Raw genomic sequence first — 20,330 nt, forward strand, 5'->3', positions numbered from 1 at the left:
AGGTCAATATAGCAGAAAGCCAGCTTTGCTGGTGCCTCAGACTGTTAAGAAACACCCACAATGCAGGAGACATAGATTCAATGCCTGGGTCGAAGATCTTCTGGAGAAGGAAGTGACTACCACTCTAGTATTCTTGTTTTGGAAAATCCCGTGGACAGAGGAGCCTGGTGGGTTACAGTCCATGGGGTAGCAAGTAGTTGTATATGACTGAGTGACTTTCACTTTCATTGCAGAAAGTACTCAATAAGCTAACTACTTAGCTGATGATTTAGATAATACTGCTATTCTTTTACCCCAGTATAGAGAAAAATAAGAAAAAGAGCTTTTTAAAAAGAACTTTGCCCAATTTATAAAATAAAATGATTTCATGAAACTTTTAATGAAGACTACTTCTCTCATTGTATTTATTCTAAATATGTACTGTTCTTTTCTATGTAAACTCAGAAATTTTATTAAAACTTATTTAAAAGGTGTTAAAAGAAGACATTTGCTAATTTATGAGAATAGCTTTCAAGCCAAATATTTTTATTTTTATTGATTAAAATATGTATTTCTAGATTTCAAAATATATGTTAACAATGCCTAGTCCTACCTGTGAAAGAAGAGTGATTCCCCAGTGACAGCATGGTTGTGAAGATCCAGAGGGGTTTATACCAGAATCATCAAGGAGGGGCCACTCCCCAGGGCTCAATTATTGCTCACAGAAAGTTTTTTAGCCTGTAACTAACCACGAGTGTTTTACTCTTTCTAAAATATTAAGACTATTGAGGACATGGCTTCTTGCCACTCTCCAATATCATCAGGGAATCAAATCTCCTGAAATTATAAAGCAATGGGACTCATTCTTTGTTTTAACTTATGCCTAAATGTCTTGATATTTTAAGACTTTACTTGGAGGACATAAAAGTTCTCCTGATTACAACATGCAATATAGAAGAGTGTGTGATATATGAAAGCCATTGGAAGATCAGACAACCTTGTTGCATTTGGGATACTTATTTCCTGATTAGGAGCATTGTTCTTTACATTTTAAATAGTTATAATAATACTTAGAAAAGTCAATACTGTGGGTATACAGATAATATAAATGTGCCAGTGATTCTTCACTTGTCAGCCTACCCCATCTAGACCTATTGTCTTTTTTCTCTACATTTTTGTCCCATGGAGTTTAACCCTTAGATTCCATCGATAGAGCTCCTCTAGTGTCTTGTTTCCATCTGAGTTTGGCCAATGGGAAAAACCAGGAACATAACAGAGGTGAGAGGAAAAGTGTCCACATTTCTCTTTCAATTTCTCCCAGTTTCACAATGAAGTGCTAAGGTGGCTGCATCCTTCCAAGGAAATTGCTTTTGCTGAGATGTGTGTTGAGCAGGTGGCCTGGCATGCCCATCCTAGTTCTCGTTTCACTGGACTACCCAGCAGTCCTTGTGTTGGCTGCTTCAGGTCGGTATGAAAACTGCCTTCTGAACATAGCTTCCAGTTGCTTCAACTTCTTGGGTTGATTTCTTTAATATTGCCAGTGTTCTCTTCATTATTTGAATTCTTCCCATTAAATTCTCTTCAGTTAAACCATCTGAATAGAAAGGTGCTTTGTCTCATGTCCCTGACTCTGACCAGAGTTCACACAATATTTACTCAATAAATGTTGCAATGGAAGATATATTTTAGTTGCACCATTGTTGGGTGCTAAAAGGGCCTTTGAATCACCATCCTTCTGGGTCATGGATCACTCGACGGCTACACACAGGAGCCAGAGATTAACATTACTAGCATTATTGAAGATAAAACTGAATTTGATATGTGACTTAGATATGCTATTCTTCCCCTTTCTTGAGAACTGGAATGACTCAGACACAACAGAGCAATGAGATAACCAGTGCATCCTCCTCCCCTTTCCAGAGCCATAATCAAGCAGCCTATCTGATTGAGATGGGACATTGGTATCAATTACAAAAAGAAAAGGATGTTTTCTATTGATGATGAGGTACCTGTAATGATCTTTAAAGTCATGTATGCCATCAGGGTAAGTACATAGCAGTATATGGAAAGGATCTGAACTGTCCCTCAAAATCACCACTGCTACACTTACTTCAAGACATCTTTGGCGTGAGGTAAAGATATTGCACCACCGCACTCTATACAGTACTGTACAGGGGAGTACAAAAAAGTGCAACCAGTTGTTAGAGGATTCACGCACATAATATATGCCAGGTGTGAACTAACTTACGTGATTTGCCATAGGAACACACATTCACATCTTTGAAAGTTTTCAACTTGATTGTTCATTTTTAAAGGACTTACTGTACGTGAATGCAGTTTTGCTGTTTGCAGGAACATAAATGGATTTGGAGGATGTTATGCTACTGAAATAAGGTAGATAGAGGGAAAAAAAGACAAATATTGCATCACATACATGTAGAATATATTTTAAAAAAGTAAAACAAACTCGTGAATTAAAAAAAAAAGAAGCAAACTCACAGATATAGAGACCAAACCAGTGGTTACCAGCAGGGACAAGAAAGCAGGGGAAGGCTATATACATTAGAGGAAATAGTAGTTATTATGGGAATATATAAAATCATGTGTATCAATCTTTTGCAAATGTTGAAGCTCCACTGAATTTAAGGAATCTTTCACAATATAAAATTTAATATAAAACATGCCTTCATAATAAGTCGCTTCAGTTGTGTTTGACTCTTTGTGACAGTGCCAGGCCCCACTGTCCATGGGGATTATGCAGGCAAGAATACTGGAGTGAGTTGACATTCCCTTCTCCAAGGAGAGATAAATATGTGTATATGGTGCAAAGACACCATATGTGATCTTCCTATGGAACTTGTAGGCACGTGTGTGTAAAGAAAGTAGTGCTAAGTGAAGAAACAAAAATTCAAAAAAAGAATCTAAGAATGGAATTTTTGTTTCACAAAGAAAGAAAATCACAGGTGAACTTGCTGTCTGGTCAGGCCAGAGTGAAGATGCATCTCTTCTGAACAAAGTACTTTTGTACTTATGGGTACAGCAAAGAAGAGCCTGTGTCTGGGGGAGGAAGAATATACCAAAGGAGGAATGCAAGGACAGCAGAAAGTTACAAATTCTTAAACTTGGAATCAGGACATTGTATACTATACACAGCATCCAGCACAAGAGATAACGCACTCTATCATTGTTCAAAAGCTATCAAACAGTGAGAGCAGAACTGATTTAAAGGGCTTCTGAGAACAGAACCGTGCTAACTGCACACGTTGTATGTTCCTGAAGCCTGCAATTCACAACACAGATGTCAGCAGAGCTGGCAACGGGGGTAGGGAGCGAAATGAAATCTTCTTAAATCCTACGAAAGAAAATGGAAAAGAGGAAGGAAAAACCAGTCCCAAAGCAAGGGTTAAGCCGTGTGCAGTGTGCAGTGTGTATGCTCAGTCGCTCAAGTGTGTTCAACTCTGCAACCCCATAGACTGTAGCCCACCAGGCTCTTCTGCCCATGGGAATTTTCCTGGCAAGAACACTGGAGGAGCTTGCCATTTCCTCCTCCAGGTAATTGCTTATGAGATTGCCCTAAAGGTGAATCCACCTGTCTAATGAATTTTGTAGGACTTTCATTTACAAGTGAATGAGAAAATGTTTTGTTACAGAAAGAAAGGAGTAAAGGTAAACTTTTAGCAAGGATTCACTATAAGAATGGTACTCAAGCTTCCTATCTTTTTTTGTTTTGTATCTCATGGAAATATTTGAAAGACTAATAATAACATGGATCCTCAATAAAAATAATACACTCACACAAATCTTAAATAACTATCAACAAATCCATATGCAAGTGGTTCTCAGAATGCTTGGCTCTAATGATAATATCTCTTGTATATGGGTCAGCTTCATTCTACACCTGAGACGTGTCCTTGTATTTGTGTGTGAGGAGTAGAATGCTTGCTTTTCTTGGTTCTTCTGTACCAGTTATAGCTCCATCAGATATTGTTCAGAAGATCAAAGAAATTTTAATAACTCTGTTGTCCAGGAAATTAGTTGAATTTGAAACCAACATTGAAAACAGAAAAGATTGCATGTACATATTTTGAGCAAAGTACAAATTGTCAGCATCAGATTCAGACTTTACTAAAATTTACTCTTGACTAAAAATAAAAAAAAAGCTATGACAAACCTAGACAGCATATTAAAAAGCAGAGACATTGCTTTGCCAACAAAGGTCCGTCTAGTCAAAGCTATGGTTTTTCCAGTAGGGATGTATGGATGTAAGAATGGACTATAAAAAAAGCTGAGCACCAAAGAATTAATGCTTTTGAACTGTGGTGTTGCAGAAGACTCTTGAGAGTCCCTTGGACTACAAAGAGATCCAACCAGTCCATCCTAAAGGAAAGCAGCCCTGAGTGTTCATTGAAAGGACTGATGCTGAAGCTGAAGCTCCAATACTTTGGCCACCTGATGCAAAGAACTGACTCATTGGAAAAGACCCTGATGCTGGGAAAGACTGAAAGTAGGAGCAAAAGAGTATGATGGAGGTTGAGATGGTAGGATGGCATCACCTACTCAATGAACATGAGTTTGAGCAAGCTTCAGGAGTTGGTGATGGACAGGGAAGCCTGGCATGCTGCCGTCCATGGGGTCGCAAAGAGGCAGACATGACTGAGTGACTGAACTGAACTGAACTGAAAAATAAAGAAAGTAGAATCACAGAGGCATCCTTCTGGTTTGAGTATGCCTCTGTATTCTCTACCTCTGATTAAGAAATTTCATTGCTTCTCTCTAAGCTGAGAAAGATAAACACATTTCTAGCAGAATATGAAAAGCAGAGACCTGCTTTTAAAGCAAATCTCAGAAGGACTTAGGAGCAGTAGTCATGAATGTGACATTGGGAGTCAGACCTCTCGAGATTCACTGGAACACCTGGGATCAAAGCAAATCATATGTCTCAGTCTTATTCTCCATAATTTCAAACCTCTATTTGTCCTAAAACTTTAAGAAGACACACAAAAAATTTCAACTTGAAAATTTGATGAGAGATTGAGTTTATGTTTTCCTTTTCTTTTGTACTGAAACTGTCTCCTCTCCAAAATCCAGAGCTCTTCTCAGTGTCCTTCTCGATTAATGTAGATATCTTGGGCAGTTCAGCTGTGAACAAGATTCTGAAACTGAAAAGTGATTGCAAACATCTTTTGTGCAGGTAATTTAATTGAGTCCTAAAAAAAAAAAAAAAAAAAGAATCAGCGACTAGCTCTTGAAGTTTCAGCTAGAGATAGAGGTTCCTCTAAAGGAACAGTGAATCTTGTCTTTTGCCATTTGGCTAATATGCCTCAGGGTAGGGTTTGAATTCCTGCCTTCACAAACCCTGTTGACTGCTGTTTCAGTTGTAAATAGCTGCTATTCCTCAAACTGAAGACACAGCTTGTCTTTCCCTCCTTCACTATTTTGTTAAACATTCTCTTAGCTTTCCCTGAGTCAGTGCTTTCCCTGTTCTCATCAGATTTTGGTTAGTCATGGAGCTAATTGAAAGTGGAAATAGAAAAATTTACAAAGACACTTTCTGTGCCTCCACGGTTTGACCTCCATCCTCCATGCTGTCTTACCTCTCTGCCCCATCCTTGGCTGACACACTCTACTTTTATTACTTACTAACATCGTTATTGTGACAAGATTTCAAACCCTTGTGAGCAGAGGTGTGATTTCCACAGCTAGCAGAGTCCCTGGAGATGAGAGCTGAGAATAAATGTATGCTACATAATTTAAGGAGTGTGTAATGTGTATTTAATTCAGTGACTGTACAACAAATCTTAGTTTTCCTCAGCATTTCATTGAACACATAATCTCATCCTTCAAAACTGGAAGTCTACAGGGAGAGGATATGGAATGAGTGACTAACTTGTTTAAAAACCACAGGAAAGAAAACAGAATGAGAGTCATTATTTACAGGAAATAGCATTGAGTACTTAATATGTGCCAGCATTAGGCTTAGCCTTCGACAAGCATTAACTCTGTTAATCCTCACAAACTCTGTGGGTTCTTAGTATTAATACCTTCATTTTGCAAATGGGAAACAGAACAAGTAGAGATTAAATAACTTTTCCTGGTTCCTATAGTTTATAAACTGTGGGGCTGGGATCAAACAGATTACTAGACAGTACTGCTTAGGAAAGAAATGTGAAGTCCACACATTGCTGCCTATTCTCTTCATATAATGATATTCATGCATGCATTAATCCATTCATTCCTCCACCCATATAGTTATCAAATATTCATAGAAAATCTTTTTGCCACCTTATGGTCAGTGGAGAAAGTGTAAGAAAAAGATAAAAGATGTTTTTGTCCTTCAAATATTTCTGTTTCTTGGTGAGAAGAATGAGGCTTAGAAGTTGTAAAATCAGATTTTAAATAATTTAAAATGAATGAAAATGATGTTGAAAACTGGAAGGGAGTAGAGCTTTCACTACTCAGAAAACTATAATACAAAGGACACAGTGGTAGTTTATGAACTGAACAGATATTTATAGAGAACGTCTATATTCCAGGTTTTTGGATACATTCTGACATTAAATTAGTGAACCAAGTCACATATGGACTATAGACCTGGCCCTCATGACATTGAGAATGGGGATAATATAATCATGAGTCAATAACAGTGATAATATTAAAATGACGGTTGCAAAATTTCTATGAACTAAAGTTATATGATATTATGAGAACATATGCTAAGAGGATGTGACTTTAAGAGATCAGTCATGGAGGCGCTGAAAATGCAAAAGGATATATATAACTAAATCCTAAAATACTCTGAGACTGAAAAGTACCAGATTAAAACAGATTTTATCTTATCCACAGAGAAATAACAAATAATTTGGTAGAGCATCCATCTGTACTAACAAACTAAAAGAAGCCAGACAATAAAATATTTTAAGTGCTGAAAGCAAGTGTCTGTCTTTCTACATTCATACTCAAATGAGTTTTTCTTTGAGAATGGACAAGTGATATTCTCAGATAACTGGAAAGAGAGGTAGAACTGATGAAGGGTTTATATCATGCAGAAGAAAACTGAACCATAAATGAAGAGTGGGAGCAAAGAGAATTGTGAGAGAAACATTGATAAACCTCACTATAGTTAAAAGAATATGGATATGAAATCATGGTTAATATAATTATAATTATAATCACACATGATATAGATAATATTTAAACTTCATTATTAAAAATTTATTGTTAATGATGCTTTCTCTACCTGTAAATGACAGCTTATAATTTAGAAGCAGAATGTATTCATAATTAATATATCCTAAGTTCCTTTAATTATTTAATAGCAAAATAGATACATTGATTAACAAAGACTAAGTTAAGACAAGAATGCATATATGATGTAAGTGAATTTATTAAATATAGATAATAGAATGTGCCATAATCAGATAAGGAGTAAAAAGAAAAGAAACATAAAATATGCTTTAATTCACACTAGATGGGGAAAAAAAAACACACAAAGAAAATTTGTGAAAAGCACAAACTAAGTTGTTAGAAAATATTCAAAAGTGTCAATATCCACAATAAAATAAAGAGCACAGTGATTAAAAGGGCTCAGGACCTGAAAATGAAATAGTTGAAATATACATAATAAGCATAACAAAATAAAAACAATAAAATACTGCTGAATATGTGTGAATATCAGACAAATTAGACTTTTAGACTTTATACATGATAGAAGGGATAGAAACTATAAATGATAAAAGGAATAATACTAGCTCAGTACTTGACATGATCTGGCAACCCACTCCAGTATTCTTGCCTGGAAATCCCATGGACTGAGGATCATGGTAGGCTATACAGTCCATGGGGTCGTGAAGAGTCGGACACGACTGAGTGACTTCACTTCAGTAATAAAACCTCAATATTTTAAAATATAGAAAAAATAGGCAAATCCACATTATGTTTCTCCATTTTTATATATGAAAATTCAAACAATTGTAAGGATACTGAAGATCTGGGGAAATAATTCACTATGTGGATATAATAGAACTCTATTCTGCTCAATTTTTATCTCTTATTATCACTTTTCAGCATCACAGGTGTTCCCCCAGGTATGCCTCAGGAGGAGATGCCAAAAATGTGCTGTAGAGTCCATGATATGGACAGGTGCAGTATCTGAGTTTCTAAAACATAAGAAACAAAGCTAAGATCATGACATCCAGTCCCATTACTTCATAGCAAATAGATGGGGAAATAATGGAAACAGTGACACTCTTTATTTTCTTGGGCTCCAAAATCACTGCAAATGTTGACTGCAGCCATGAAATTAAAAGACACTTGTTCCTTAGAGGAAAAGCTATGATAAACCTAGACAGCATATTAAAAAGCAGAGACATTACTTTGCTGACAAAGGTCCATCTAGTCAAATCTATGGTTTTTCCAGTAGTCGTGTACAGATGTGAGAGTTAGACCATAAAGAAAGCGGAGCATCAAAGAAATGGTGCTTTTGAACTGTGGTGTTGGAGAAGACTTCTGAGAGTCACTTGGACTGCAAGGAGATCCAACCAATCAATCCTAAAGAAAATCAGTCCGGAATATTCATTGAAAGAACTGATGCTGAAGCTCCAATACTTTGGCCACCTGACGCAAAGAACTGACTCATTGGAAAAGACCCTGATGCTGGGAAAGATGGAAGGCAGGAGGAGAAGGGGATGACAGAGGATGAGATGGTTGGATGGCAACACTGACTCGATGAATTTGAGTTTGAGCAAGCTCCAAAAGTTGGTGATAGACAGGGAAGCCTGGTGGACTGCAGTCCATGGGGTCACAAAGAGTCGGACATGACAGAGTGACTGAACTGACTGACTGACTGATAAAACCAAATGACCTGTTCTTTTAGCACAGGGAGGGCTGTTAATATTCTAAAATAACTTAAATGGGAAAGCAATTTGAAAAATATAGATACATGGGTTTGTATAACTGAGTCACTTTGCTGTGAAACTAACACAACATTGTTAATCAACTATGCTCCAATATAAACTTATAATTAAAAAGATGAAAATCATGGCATTGTATGAAGATATTTCTTGTTAGTTATACTGACACTGGTGGCTTTTACATTAATTTATATTTTGACTGTGCATTTGAAATGGTTCATAACAAAAAAAGTGAAACCACAAGACTAGTTTTATGTTAGGGATATAAATTGGTTTAAAACATAAAATGAACAATAAAATATTCAATAGGATATATGATATTTACATCAAAAGTCTTATGAGTGAGGAGTATATTAGATCAGTATTATCATGTAAAGATATGACTTAGAGTAATAACCTAAGATTCCCCAACATATTCATTCTTATATAATTTGAATAAAAGAAAGCAAAAGAAACAAGCCAATAGATAAATACATGCATAGTTGACAAGTTCCTGGAAAAAAAGATTGGAAAACATTAAGCTCTGGAAATCTAACAAATTGCCATTGCCTTAGCATCATTTTGTAACTCCATCTGTTAAAACTCTGTACTCTTATGAGAAATGTGGATAGAATATTCTGTCCCTAATTAATTTTATAGAACAAAGCCAATGCTTTTTGATCTTCTGTTTTACTTAATATGTGGTATTATTTTAGTACACTGATTCATAGCTAACAATTTAAAAAAAAATTCTTCCAAGTCTCACAGGTGAATTACAAAAGAAAGAGAATAAGTCCATAGACAAAGTGATTTGTTAATTTAAAGTGCTAACTAATTGATCAGAGAATACAGATATACTACATACCTGTGACCAAATGTCTACTCTATTTGGCAAATAGATTCTCTTGAATCACTCTCCTCATTGCTTTTTTAACATCTTTGTTCCGAAGGCTGTAGATCAAAGGGTTTAGCATAGGACTCACAAAGATATAAAACACAGCAAGAATTTTACTCTCTTCAACAGATGTATCAGAAGGGGGCCTCAGGTACATGCAGAACAGTGTCCCATGAAAGACACTGACAGCTTGTCAGATGGGACCCATGGGTAGAGAAGGCCTTTCGTTTCCCTTCTGCAGAGCGAATACGAAGAATGGCTGGGAAGATGAAAATGTAGGAGATGAGGATGATGGTGAGAGAACACGTGAGGTTGGAACCAGCCCCCACGAACATGGCAGTCTCTTTGACATAAGTATCAGAGCAGGTCAGGACTGAGAGAGGTGGGTCTGCACAGTAAAAGTGGTTGATTTCATTGGGTCCACAGAAGGTAAGATGGAGCATCAGGATGGTTTGGGCAAGACCATTTGCAAAACCATAAATGTAAGGAGCAGCAACAAGAGAGATGCAGACACCTCGGGACATTTTGCTGCCATATAACAAGGGTTTGCATATGGCCACATAGCGATCATAAGCCATCACTGTGAGCATATAATAATCTGCAATCACCAGGGCAATGAAAAAGTGGAACTGTATAAAGCAGCCAGGGAAGGAAATGGTTTTTCTCTTGGATAAGAAATGAATCAGCATCTGAGGAGTGACATTGGTGGCATAACAGAAATCTACAAAGGAGAGGTGGCTGAGGAAGAAGTACATTGGAGTGTGAAGATTTGTGTCAGTTCTGATTAACAAAATCATGCCTGTATTACCGATGACTGTGATCAGGTAGATGACTAGGAAGGCCACAAAAAGGACAGGCTGCAAATCAGCTCGATCTGTCAGTCCCAGGAGGATAAACTCAGTCACCTCTGTGTAGTTTTCTTTTAACATTGTGTTTGCTCAGCTTCCAACATGTTCTAAAGTAAATGAAATAAAACTCATTTGTCATTTTTCCATTACTCACATCATATCATCTGATGCCCACTCCTCTCATAATGTAAATGCATGTGAAATAAATAGCCTAGTAAGCATGAAATTAATACTTTGAATATCTAAGTTAATACAGAGCTTCTTTACATAAAGACAATCATACATTCAAATGCTTTTCTCCAAGTCTTTTAATAGTTGAAAAATCTTTATCTTTTCTGAAAATTGTATTCATGAATTACTTACAATTCTTTAAGCATTGCTTTTCATTGAAATTATGACACTTTGTTTTTCAATATAACTTATGATGTGGTATCTAAAGCATCAGTCATCAAAACTCATGTGTTTTCACAACTTAGTGGACTTAAGTTCATGGAATTGATAGGTCTTTATAGAACCCAGATTCTGTCTACCTGCCCCTTCAAACTCAAGATCACTTTCAGACTGGTCCCTCACTCTTCAATGCATATCCTCCTTCCCCACTCTTGTCTATCTCAGGGGGTCCTAAAATAATCAAATACTACTCAAATTTTAAGACAGCTTAAAATATCTTTTCTTTGTATTTTATAGCCAATTATTGGGGGCACAATTGCTTCGTGAGATACAAAATTAAATCCCAATTTTTAGGATAATGACAGAGAAGCATATAGTACATATATAATGTGTATGTTTGTGTTGGTGGATGGGTGTATATATATTGTATATCAGTGTTATTAAATATTCAAGTATAGAGTGATTGGGGAACAGAGATATTGCATTAAAATCTTCCTGGTGTGAGATATGTGGAATCTAGATAAGTGATACTAATGAACCTATTTGCAGGGCAGAAATAGAAATGCAGACATAGAGAACTGGCTTCAGACACAGCAGAGGAAGGAGACGGTGGGATGAATTGAGAGAGCAGTACTGAAACATATACATAAGCATATGTAAAACAGAGAGCTAATGGAGAGTTGTCGTACAACACACCTGGGGCTCTGGGACAACTGAGAAGGGGGCTGATGTGCAAGGTAGGAGGGGGTTCAGGAGGGTGCGTATGTATATGTACGGCTGATTCACATTGTCCTATGGCAGAAGCCAACACAATTTTGTAAAACAAATTATCCTCATATTAAATATAAATTTAAAATGCAATCAAAAAAGGTTGTCAACAATATCCTTGGATCATAATGATTTTGTTATAACTTTACCACATTTTACCTCTTGCAAAGAGTAAGTATAAATTCTAAAACTGGAATTTTCAATATAAAGTTCATTAAAGCATGCAAAAAATCATACTGAAAATAATCATATGATCCATATAACTGAGACAGTATGTAAGAAATCATAAAGTGCATCTCCAAACTTTTGTGCATGATGAAGGTGACCATGAAGATTATGATGGAAAAATCTACACTTTACTTTCATAGCACATAAGGGCATGTCATTGTTATAACGATTCATTAATAGCTACCATTTCAGTGATGGACAGAGGTCACCTTGTAATGTACTTAGTAAATGAAACACTCCTGCTTTCTTGCCCATGTGCATTATTTCATTATGCACCTGAGAAATTTAGACTTATTTATCAGCATAATAAAATACAAGTCTTCTAAATCAATGAAATCATAATCATTCTGTATTTGTCATAATAAAGCATTTTTGGTTCTGGGATTGTATTTTAGTGTCTCTATTTATTAAATTATTAATCAAAAGCCAAAATAACTAATACAGTAAACCCCCTACATACAGATATTCAAGTTGCAAACTTTCAAAATGTGAACATAGGTGTCAGCTCCTGTTTGCCAGCCACTGCACAGTACTAGTGAACTTTTAAAGGTACTGTACTTAAGATTGAAAGTGTTGTCTTTATTTTTGTGTTTGTTCTTTATGTGTGTATTATTTGTTTGTACTATAAACATATTACTGCACTTGTTATGAACGTATATTGCCAATTGTGTTAATTGGGTACTTAGGTTAACTTAGTTGGACTTACAAATTGTGATTAAAAGTGCACTCTCAGGAACTGCATCGAAACATGTATATTATCAAGGGTGAAACAGATCGCCAGTCCAGGTTGGATGCATGAGACAAGTGCTCAGGGCTGGTGCACTGGGAAGACCCAGAGGGATGGGATGGGGAGGGAGATGGGAGGGGGGTTCAGGATGGGGAACACATGTAAATCCATGGCTGATTCATGTCAATGTATGGCAAAAACAAACAAACAAAATATAATAATAAAATAAAATTTAAAAAAAGAAAGAAAAAATTTTTAAAAAATGCACTCTCAGAACTGAGCTCATTCATATGTAAAGGACTTTTTGTCTTTCCATTTATTTTTACTATGGGGTAATGAGGGATTGCAAGCAATGAGCATTCCAAATCATTTGAGTATTTGATGGCAATGACCTTCTTTTACAAAAATAGAATATACCATCTTATGCGATAGGGCAAAGAAAACTCAGGAAGAAGTATTTGCAAGTGGACAGAATTGTCTTTGGAGACTAACAAATTTGTACTCTTGACAGTCACTTGAGTTTCTGTCATTGGTCTAGTTCTTTTTCTACTATGATAGCACTCCACTGTACAGTTATAAATATTTGTACTCTAACAAAAATAGCAATTTAAATCAAGACATTTGCTAATTCATCAAAATATGCTTCAGGCCATCACTTTTTTTTTTTTTTTGCTGTACCTTATCCTACCTGTGAAAGAAGAGTGACTTCCCAGTGATAGCATGGATGTGAGAACCTGAGGAGTTTATATCAGAATTGTCACAGAGGGACCAACTCCCTAGGGTTCCATTATTTCTCACAGATAGTCATTCAGACTATTAATAACCACTAAGGTTTCTTTTATTTTTAAAATCTTATGCTCATGAGGACACGGCAATTTGCCACTTCTTAATATCATCAGGGAATCAAATCTCCTGAAATGACGAAGCAATGAGATTCACTGTTTATTTTCAGTATGTATGCTGGTTGGTCTACATAATTCGAGACTTGACTTGGGGAGTGGGGTAACAGTAAGTTTCATTGTTTTCATCATGCAAGATAGAATAGTGCCTGGTATTTGGAGTTTTAGAGTCTAGGAAACCATTGGAAGATCAATTAAATTTTGTTAAATTTGAACTAGTTATTTCCTGATTCTGAGCCTTTTCATTTTTTAAAAAATACATATAAAAACACAATAGCTAAGAGAATTTCATTGTTGTTCAGTCACTCAGTGGTGTCTGACTCTTTGTGACCCCATGGACTACAGCATGCCAGGCTTCCCTGTCCATTACCATCTCCTGGAGTTTGCCCAAACTCATGTCCACTGAGTTGGTGATGTCATCCAACCATCTCATCCTCTGCATCCCCTTCTCCTCCTGCCTTTTATCTTTCACAGCATCAGGGTCTCTTCCAAAGAGTGGGCTCTTCTCATCAGGTGGCCAAGGTATTGGAACTTCAGCTTCAGCATCAGTCCTTCCAATGAATATTCAGGACTAATTTCCCTTAGAATTCACTTGTTTGATCTTGTAGTCCAGGGGACTCTCAAGAGTCTTCTCCAACACCACAGTTCAAAAGCATCAATTCTTTGGTGCTCAGCTTTCTTTATGGTCCAACACATACATACACACATTTACTACTGGAAAAACCATAGCTTTGACTATATGGACCTTTATTGACAAAGTAATGTCTCTGCTTTTTAATATGCTGTTCTAGGTTTGTCATAACTTTTATTCCAAGGAGCAAGTGTCTTTTAATTTCATGGCTGCAGTTGCCCTCCACAGTGATTTTAGAGCCCAAGAAAATAAGTCTGTCACTGTTTCCATTGTTTTCCCATCTATTTGCCATGAAATGATTGGGAACAAGGGTATATTGTAAATATCCAGATAATGTAAATTGCTGGCAATTCTTCCTTTGTCAGCCTGTCCCACCCAGAACTGTTGTCTTTTTCCATCTGAGATTGCTTTCTCCATCTGAGGCTGAATTCTTAGATTCCATCAATAGAACTACTTTAGTGTCTGGTTTCCATCTGGTTTTTCCAGTGAGAGAAACCAGGAACACAACAGAGGTGGCAGGAAGAGAGAGGTATCCCAATTTCATTTTTATATTCTCTTAATTTCATAATGAAATGGTAGGGTGGCTACAGTCCTTCCAAGGAAAATTCTGCCTGAGGAGTGTGTTGAGTATGTGGCCTGGGACACTCTTCTTTGTTCTAGTTTCACTGGACTCCTGACACTAGTCCTTGTGTTGGCCACTTCAGTACTGGAATGGAAATTGCCTTCTGCAATTCCTCCAGGAACTTCATATTCTTTGTTGTCTTTAACATTTCCGTGTTCTCTTTATTAAGTTAAATTTGTTTTACTAAATTCTCTTCAGTTAAACCATCTGAGTAGACTTTGGTTTTGTCTCAGGTCTCTGACTCAGACCAGAAGTTGTGCAATAGTTACTCAATAAATGTTGCAGTGGAAGAGAGATTTCTGTCTTCACCACTGAATCCTCGCTTGGAGAAAGTTGAGCATTACTTTGCTAGTGTGTGAAATGAGTGCAATTGTGTGATAGTTTGAACATTCTTTGGCATTGCCTTTCTTTGGGACTGGAATGAAAACTGACCTTTCCAGTCCTGTTGCCACTGCTGCATTTTCCAAATTTGCTGGCATATTGAGTGCAACTTCATATTTTAGAATATGAAATAGCTCAACTGTAATTACATCACCGTCACTAGCTTTGTTCATAGTGATGCTTCCTAAGGCCCACTTGACTTCACACTCCAGGATGTCTGGCTCTAGATGAGTGATCACACCATCATGGTTATCTGGGTCATTAAGATCTTTCTTGTGTAGTTCTTCTGTGTATTCTTCTCACCTCTTCTTAATATTTTCTGCTTCTGTTAGGTTCATACCATTTCTGTCCTTTATTGTGTCCATCGTTGCATGGAATGTTCTCTTGGTATCTCTAATTTTCTTGAAGCAATCTCTAACTTATTCTTATTCAACTTATTTCCCATTCTATTGTTTTCCTCTCTTTCTTTTCACTGATCATGTAGAAAGGTTTTCTTATCTATCCTTGGAGAAGATTCCTGAGAGTCCCTTGGAATGCAAGTTCAAACCAGTCAGTCCTAAAGGAATTCAGTCCTGAATATTCATTGGAAGGGCTAATGCTGAAGCTGAATCTCCAATATTTTGACCACCTTATGTGAAGAACTGACTCATTGGAAAAGACCCTGATGTTGGGAAAGATTGAAGGAAGGAGGAGAAGGGGATGACAGAGAATGAGATGATTGGATGGCATCACTGACTTGATGGGCATGAGTTTGAGCAAGCTCTGAGAGTTGGTGATGGACAGGAAAGCCTGGCATGCTACAGTCCATGGAGTCAAAAAGAGTTGGACATGACTGAAATGAACTGAACTGTATATATATATATATAAACACACATGTATATATGCATATATATATATATAGGAGAAATGTATATATATATATATTTCCAATATTCAGGATCTTCATCTATTAAAAAGAAATCATAATTTCTATCACAGGGATATTGTAAGTGTTAAAGAAACTGTTACTCCTTACTAAAGGACATGTGTGTTCATTTTGAAATGCTTAGCACAGAAATGTCTCGTATCTAATAAGTACTTAGAAGGTGATATTAGCTGTCTTACTAAAAAAGTTGTAAATATATGAGCTCTACAACCTGGTAATGTAAATAAATTCTGAAAATACAGCTATTTAAATTATCCATAACTGCCTCGATCTACCATATATGTCCCATTCAACTGAACAGGAATATAGGAAAAATAATATTTTGAAATATGTTTTATACCGAATTTAATATAAAGCCAACAATTCTATTTGTTCAACCTGAAGTTAGGAAAATCTCAAAATATTTGCAACTATTAAAAAGATGTAGTCACAGTTTGTAAGGTTGAAGTCAATTGGAAAAACATTTGCAAGCTCATTGCAACTTATCAAGCATTATAAGGTTAGTCAGCAAATTCAAATTTCTACAATGAAGCCTATGGATCACCTTAATGAAGAAACAATTTTTTAACTCCACATTAAAATATAATGTCTCCCAACCAAAATATTTAATATAATAACAGGCATATAAGTTAAGTGATATAAAATATGAGGTAATTATCAATATAATTTTATAGGTGAGCTTTTACCCATATCCACAAACCAACTGGACTGAAGAGCATTTTCAGAATGACATAATAGTTTATATGGATTTTGTTTTTCTACAAAGCAGGGTCTTTGTCCACTTCACAAAAACAGTGCATTATTTATTCTTTGCATGTTTATGATAACTGATATACAAATATTTTGCATATTTCTCTCATCTTTTGAGATAAGTATCTTAATGACCCAACATCTTTAATTATTGTATTACCTGGGTTCTAACATCAACATATAATTATATAAAAGGACTTGTGAAGTATGCCTTTCTTTGAAAGAGTAGTTTTGGACTTAGGAGAGTCTATTGTTTAAATAAACTCTTTTTGTTGATTTTTCTCTTTAGGCAAATGCCTAGCCCTTCATATTTTAGTCCTTTTTTCCCACATATGACTTAAGAGAACTTCCAGCCCTGGAAAGGGAGTCTGTAATCTGCTTGTTATCTTTGTGCTTCTTTCTGATCTTTCTTGGCCTCTAATCTGCAAGGTTGATGTTTGTTCTGCTGTTGTCCACCAGGATGTGGGCATCTTGTGGGCATTACTCTCTCCTGATTGGACGCAGCCTGCTAATCTTACCTGCTGACCCAGCTGCATCTTGACTTTTAGGGGAATTGCAGACTTAAATCTGTTCTTTATATTTCCTTGGACCTCTCCTGGAAAGTTTGCTGTGTGGGAATCAACTTCACTGGCTACACTTCCCAGACTTCAAATGGTAGCTATCTTCATATTCCTCTATTTGGAAGATACTAGAAATTTGGAAATCTGGCTACTGTTCATGTCTCATAGAGACTGAAATAACTGTGGGAGTATTAAGTCAAGTCCAAGTGTAAACTGTTTAAGTAAGCTGGGCACAAACTTCAGCTTGCTTTGGCTGACCAACAAATTGACTCAGTACTGAAGCCTCTAGCAAGGAAACTGGGACAACCGGTCTCAGAGAGATCTGCTAAGGCTTTGAATCATCTTTTGCTTTTTCTATCAATTACTAGTATTTCTTTCCCCAGAGGTATTATTCAGGGGTATTTATTTTTCCCTATCATAGTCCCTGCTTTTTAATGTGAAACATGAATGGAAGATAGAGATTGGAGAGGAAGATTGGCTTAGTCATATGCAAGATATAAAACTACTATATTATTTTTGTTTTTCATAAGAGTATTATAAGGAAACTGGGTCAGAAATACTAGGAGTTGACTCTGCTTTCAAATATTAATGTAGATATGATCTTAAAGATTGAATATTATATGTTATCAGGAATCATAAATTAAACACATCTGTGCTGATGTCTAATTTCATTGAAATTATCTCCAATTAGATCTGAATGTCTAAAAATAGATTCCTTGCAAATTGCATTTTAATCCATAAGATGAAATTATCTTCAATTACTAGTGAAAATGAGGTAAAGTACAGTTTACATGAAATGCCAGTAATTCAAACCCTCTCTCTAGCATCATTGTTCAGTTATTTATTCAATGTTAGTGTTAGTTTCTCAATCATGTCTGACTCTTTGTGACCCCATGGTCTTAGCCAACCAGGTTTCTCTTTCCATGGAATTCTCCAGGCACAAATACTGGAGTGAATTGCTGTCTCCTTTTTTCATGGATCTTCCTGACCCAGGGATCAAAACCTGTTCTCCTCTATTACTGGCAGATTCTTTACCACCTTAGCCACCAGGGAAGCCCATGGTGGTTTACAGCCTTACAAAAAAAAAAAAAAAAAAAGGTGTTTATTCAATATCTCTTTATTAAACATTAACTATACACTCAAAATGTTTATAGACTGCTACAGATTGCTACTCATGATATTAGGGCTTCCAAGGTGATTCAGTGGTAAAGAATCCTCCTGCCAATACAGGAGATGGAGACCTGGGTTTGATCCTTGGGTCAAGAAGATACCCTGGAGAAGGAAATAGCAACCTACTCCAGTATTCTTGAGGGAAATCCCATGGAAAGAGGAGCCTGGTGGGCCTACAGCCCATGGGATTACAAAAAAAGAGTAGTATACAACTTAGTGAATAAACAATAAAGGGAGCTCAGGATATGGAATTGACATTAATTTTGTCCTCAGACACTTATATCCTTAAATAGAATAGTTATGAAAGGAGGCATGTACCACAGAGGAGGCAGGGAAACAACAATGTGAATTCAGAAGAAGGAAACACTATTCTAGCTGAAGATAAACAGATACCATTCATCATTAAAAAAAATTATCTGCTTGAGAACTATTCCTAGTATTAAAATCAGTACTATGTGTTTTTGTACTTACTAAAAGACAATTTGCGCATCTAATGATTAACCCATAAATAAAGATCCTGTTAATTAAGAAGTGACTTTTGCTGATGCCTCCAGAGGGAGCACTGATAATGTCCCTTAGGTGATTTTGTGATGAAATCTTCTGGCAGGAATCTCCCAAAGTTAGCCTTTCTTGTATAAATCCTCCTATTTAAGGGACCTTCGTGGAGCTAAGAAATCACAGTCCCTTCATAGGTAAGTCTAACAGTTCTGAAAATCAAGAACTCTTTAGAAATATTGTTTGATATTTCTTCTTTGGAGCATAAAACAGAGTTAGTAGTGAGTGTTAAGAATTGCCACATGAAGACCAAACAGTAGGCAGATCAACCCCAGTATTTTGGATGAAGGCAATAAGTGACTTGTGATGTACTGGGAGGTCAAGCAAGTCTTGCAACCATCCTTGACCTTAGTTACAGACCCATTTCACAATCTATGTGAATTTCTAAATCCAATTTCTAAATCACAGGTAGGATTTAGAGTAGGCTTACCTGTGGAGCTTTAGCAAATTCTAGGTATTCAAGAAGTTCATACATCATACTTCCCTTATAACTTTTTTTTTCCTTCAAGCTTAGAGCCTTAGAATTTGGCACAAGAAAATATACTCCCAATTTATATGATAATTTTGTACATTATTTTTAAGGGATGAATTTAAAGGAATTTGGGTACATGAGTGTAAGATTAAAGGTGAGAGGGAAAAACAATGTGAACACGTTTCCTTTTTCACCTGCAAGGTCTTGCATTAGGTTTTCTGCATTGAAATGTGGTAGCTTTGGTGTATCCAGGACTACCAAAGCAGGTGCACATTGCTTTACTCAAGAAGAATATGCTTCGCTCTGCTGTGCTTGTGTCCCTTTCAAACACTGCTGTGGGTTTTATTGAACTTCCAGCTGAATCATCCCATTTGGCCAACATTCTTAGAAAAAAATTATGCAGGATTTATGGTTTTTGGATTTCATCCCCCTGCGTTGTGTATAGACCTTTAATTCATACCTACCCTAAGCATAAGCATGGTTGTTTTCAGTACTTCTACTCTCTGAACTGTAATGATGTTATACCTTTAACTGTTATCTTTTGGAAGAATATTCTTATTCCTCCCATTTTCTCACTCACCTTCCTCTTTGAATGAAGAAGAAGATCTCAATAATTAACACAAGCATTCTGTACAGGCATTT

The 20,330-nt window shown here is 36.4% G+C and overlaps 1 pseudogene; it reads right to left on the minus strand.

The window, feature by feature from the left end:
* Window positions 1-9,751: 9,751 nt before the first annotated feature.
* On the minus strand, window positions 9,752-10,691 carry LOC122424970 (annotated as a pseudogene).
* Between the last annotated feature and the right edge of the window lie 9,639 nt (window positions 10,692-20,330).

The sequence above is a fragment of the Cervus canadensis genome, chromosome 22 (assembly GCF_019320065.1).
Source record: "Cervus canadensis isolate Bull #8, Minnesota chromosome 22, ASM1932006v1, whole genome shotgun sequence".
Lineage (NCBI taxonomy): Eukaryota > Metazoa > Chordata > Mammalia > Artiodactyla > Cervidae > Cervus > Cervus canadensis.